Source organism: Cynara cardunculus, unplaced genomic scaffold (genome assembly GCF_001531365.2).
Source record: "Cynara cardunculus var. scolymus isolate 2C unplaced genomic scaffold, CcrdV1 Un_Scaffold_347, whole genome shotgun sequence".
NCBI classification, from domain to species: Eukaryota; Viridiplantae; Streptophyta; class Magnoliopsida; order Asterales; family Asteraceae; genus Cynara; species Cynara cardunculus.
In genome coordinates this window covers 214,003-219,219 of record NW_020200573.1, presented here as the reverse complement: position 1 = coordinate 219,219, position 5,217 = coordinate 214,003, and positions in this window count along the sequence as shown.

Sequence of the window (5,217 nt, the reverse complement as noted above, 5' to 3'; positions counted from 1 at the left end):
AGAGAGTTTGTCATTGCTATGAACCCCAATACCTTTTCGTTGATGGTAGATGCGGCCGAAGTAACTGAACGAAATAAGAACTGGCAGCCAGAAGGAAAAGTTGTAGAGAAAAGAAAATGGGAGGGGCCTTCATCTTTCCGAGGACCGAAAGCTGTAAGATATGATAACAGATTTGAGCAGAAGATAAGTGAGAAAGTTTGCTCACAATGCCGACAGGTTCATCAGGGTGAATGTAAGATGGACCCAAGAAAATGTTATTAGTGTGGTGAAGCAGGCCATCTGTCCAGAAGTTGCCCGGCTAATCGAATGTGTTTTAATTGTAATTCTCCGGATCATATTCGACCGAATTGTCCCTTGTTAAGAACTCCGCAGTTAACAATGGGAGTAACGCATCGGGTACTCGGGGAAGGCCTACTGTGAATAAAGGAGGGCAAGGAGGGGCGCAGGGACGATCCTTCTAGATGACAAAGAACGAGGTAGAAGCATCACCGGATTTAGTAACATGTATTTCCTTATGAATTCAATACGTGCTAAGGTGTTATTTGACTCTGGTGGAAACTTTTCGTTTGTATCACCATTGTTTGCTCAAACTGCATGTCTGAATTCTGTGATACTTAATGATGAATTAGTAGTTGATACTGCTAATAGTCAGGAAACTGTTACTAGTATGTTCAATAACTGTATTATTGTTATTGAGGGATGTGAACTCCCAATTAGTTTATTTCCTATGCCAATGAAGGAATTTGATGTAGTGGTGGGTATGGACTGGTTGGCAAGATATCAGGCTAGTATTGTTTACAATTAGAAAATGATCAGAATTACTCTGCCAGATCAAGGAACCATTGTTATTTATGGTGATCGTCAGAATCACCATACTAGTATTTTGACGGTAATGAAAGCCCAGAAAAGTATTCGAAAAAGGTGCCAAGGATGTTTGGCATACATAATTGATATTAAGAAAGAGAAAGGAAAAGAAGAATCAATTCCGATTGTTAGTAATATCCAGAAGTCTTTCCAGAGGACTTATCTGGATTACCACCAGACAGAGTCATTGAGTTCCGAATTGATCTTGTGCCAGGGGCTGCGCCAGTAGCAAAGACACCGTATCGGTTAGCTCCATCTGAATTATAGGAATTGGTGGCACAATTGAAAGATTTAACTGACAAAGGATCTATTAGACCCAGCACTTCACCTTGGGGTGCTCCGGTCTTATTTGTCAAGAAGAAAGATGGGTCTATGTGAATGTGTATAGACTATCGTGAACTAAATAAGTTGACAATCAAAAACAAATATCATTTACCAAGGATTGATGACTTGTTCGATCAATTACTGGGAGCAAGTTATTTCTCCAAGATTGATTTAAGGTCAAGTATCATCAGCTCAAAGTCAGGGAAGAAGATGTTGCCACAACAGCATTCAGAACTAGGTACGGGCATCACGAACTCTTAGTCATGCCATTCGGCTTAACTAATGCACCCGCAGCCTTTATGGATTTGATGAATAGGGTATGTATGGAATATCTTGATAAATTTGTTATTGTATTTATCGATGATATTCTTATATACTCTAAAACCAAAGAAGAACATGCAGAACATCTTCGACTGATATTGGAATTGTTAAAAAGGGAAAAGTTGTATGCCAAGTTGTCTAAATGTGAGTTATAGTTAAGAGAAGTCCAATTCCTGGGTCACATCATCTCAGAAGCAGGGGTAAAAGTACATCCAGCAAAAATTGAAGCAGTTGCAAGATGGGAAGCTCCGAAAACTCCTTCTGAAATCCGAAGCTTTTTGGGATTGGCCGACTATTACCTTTTCAATTTTTAAAGGATCATCTTTGCAGTGCACCAATATTGACTCTACCAGATGTATATGAAGACTTTGTGGTTTACAGCGATGCTTCAAAGTTAGGATTAGGATGTGTTCTGATGCAGAGAGAAAAAGTGGTTTCTTATGCGTCAAGACAATTGAAAGATCATGAGAAATAGTATCCAACCCATCACATGGAATTAGTTGCAGTAGTGTTTGCTCTAAAAATCTGGAGGCATTATCTTCTGGGAACAAAGTGTCAGATTTATACTGATCATAAAAGTTTGCAACATTTGTTCAACCAGAAAGAATTAAATATACGACAGCGTCGGTGGATTGAACTGGTAAATGACTATGATTGTGAAATCCTCTACCACCCGGGAAAAGCTAACATGGAGGCTGACGCTTTGAGCCGGAAAGAAAAGAGTGGAACCATTAAAGTTGTGGCAATGAGAATGAATTTGGTCCCTGACATTCGTAAGGAAATTCAGAAATGTCAACAAAAAGCTATGAAAGAAGAATTTGTTAAGACAGAAAAGTTGGGTAAGATGATTTCAACCTTGGCACAGAATGACAAAGGACTAATGTGCTTTCAAGGGTGAATTTGGGTACCGTGTTTTGGAAATATCCGGAACACTATATTAAATGAAAGTCACAAGTCCCGATACTCTATCCATCCAGGTACTAATAAGATGTACTGAGATTTAAAATCTTTTTATTGGTGGCCCGGATTGAAGAGAGATATAGCTAGATATGTGGAACAGTGTCTGACATGTTCACAGGTTAAGATTGAACATCAGAAGCCGTATGGAAATCTTCAATCTTTAGAGATACCTGTATGAAAATAGGATCACATTACAATGGATTTCGTCATGAAATTGCCTCGAACTCCAAAGGGGTATGACGCAATTTCGGTAATTGTTGATCGTTTGTCTAAATCTGTGCATTTTCTGCCAATAAGAGAGAAGTACTCTTTAGAAAAGCTGGTACAGATTTATATTAAAGAAATTGTAACCAGACACGTTGTTCCATTGTCTATTGTCTCTGATAGAGATAGTCGGTTTACTTCAAGGTTCTGGGAATTGCAGAAAGCTTAGGGATCTGAAATCCGACTAAGCACAGCTTATCATCTGCAAATTGACGGACAGATTGAAAGAACTATCCAGACTCTCGAAGATATGTTGAGAAGTTGTATTATTGACTTCGAGGGATCGTGGGAAGATCATTTGCCGTTGATAGAGTTTGCATATAACAACAGTTACCATTCCAACATCCAAGCGGCACCGTATGAAGTATTGTATGGACGTAAATGCCGAAGGCCATTGTGTTGGAATCAGGTAGGTGAGAGACAGCTGACGGGTCCTGAAATTGTCCAAGAAACTTCTGAGAAGATTGAACAAATCCACGAAAGAATCAGAACAACACAAGATCGCCAGAAAAATTATGCAGATAATCGTTGAAAGCCAATTGAATTTGGTGTAGGTGATTTTGTGATGTTGAAAGTTTCACCATGGAAGGGTGTCATCAGATTTGGAAAGAAAGGTAAGCTCAGTCCAAGGTATGTGGGGCCGTTCAGAATATATAAGCGAGTTGGGCCAGTAGCATATCAGTTAGAGCTGCAAGAAGAAGTGAATCTGATTCACAACACTTTCCACGTGTCAAATCTGCGTATATGTTTGGCCGATCCGAGTCTAGCTGTACCGCTGCCAGAGGTTAAATTAGAGAGTAAGTTGAACTTTGTGGAAACACCAGAAGCTGTAATTGACCGGAAAATCAGGGTGTTGAGAAACAAAGAGATAAGTTTGGTTAAGATTCAGTGGAAGTTTCACAAAGGACCAGAAATGACATGGGAATTGAAGTCAAAGATGAGATCAGAATACCTTTGGCTCTTTGATTAAAGGAATTCCGGGACGGAATTCTTTTGAGAGGTGGATAATGTGATAACTGGATTCTGGATATCACCCGAGGTAATTAGTATATGATTATTTGTTAAATAATTATGTGACAGCATGATAAATTGTTATATTTAAACATGCTAGTATGTGAAATTGTATGCATATGTTAAATATGTATATATATGCATGGTTATGCATACAAGTATGTGATAGTATTCATGTTTAGACATGAATATGAATGCATGCATATAAAGGCTGCTTTTAACTACCTCTTTCTAAATTAAGAAAGTATATAAAGGGGTGGGGGTTAAGCCTCTATTCTTTTTTTGGCAATTTTTCGGAACCTCTAGTGTGCGATTTAAGGAGAGAGGGAAGTTGACCAGATTATTTTGGAAGCAAGAAGTAGATTCAATTTGATTCCTAAAAGTAATTCAAGGTGAGTGGTTAAAATGCTTTGAACCATTTTGTTTGTATCTTGAATTATGTTCTAAAAGGTTTATACCTGTTTTAAGTTTAAACCGAATATGTGTTGAACGATTTATACATTAAATCGGATAAAGAGTGAACGATTTAAGGTTTAAATTGATCAAAGCCTGAGCGGTTTATGGTTAAATCGCTTATGGCATGAGCGGTATAGCCTTAAACCAAATGAGAATTAAGCGGTTTAGTTTTAAACTGGACAAGGGTCAAATGGATTAGGCTTAAATCGGACATGCATTAACCGGTTTAAAGGTAAATCGATCATTCATATCAGCCGGTTTATATAACGAGCTGTTTATGAATTTTGAGCCATATTATGATTTTAACTCGGAGAAGTATGAATACGATTAAGTGATGATCGATTTATTATAACATGTTATGCGGATTTGTTAAATCGGACACAGTATGAACAGTATTGTCCGGATTGATAATCCAGACAAGGTTGTGTGAATAAAATCTAAGTGTTAAATCGAACACTATGATTAATGTTGTCCGGATTTGTAATCCGGCCAGAGTTTTGACCGGCTTATGTATTGACTTGCCACTTGGTTAAAAAATGGGAATTTTTGATAAAATGAATTTAAACTGATAAAATTCCATTGACTGCAGTCTATTCTATATGGGATTGTTTTCGTGAAATATTTTGATGAATAAATAAGGGTGGCATATTAAGTAGAGGTGTACCAAGAGATAAGGGTGGCATATGAAGGAGAGGTGTACCATGGGATAAGTGTGGCATATCAAGGAGAGGTGCACATTTCGATATAAGTGCGGCATTGGTATATGTGTGTTATATAATATAACTTCTACTATTATATCCCTTAGATTACTATGGTCTGGAATCTTTAATTTTTTGTGACTTAAAGATTTAGGATCAGAGTTCTTATTAGAAATCATAGTCTGAATGTTATATAGAAGGAGATAACAGGTTTGGCCTGAAACTTTGAAAGACCTTGTTTGAATGAAAAAGGTTTAAAAGTGGCACTATGTTAATTTGATTAATATCAACCTGTTCGGATTTGATGTATTATTTACAA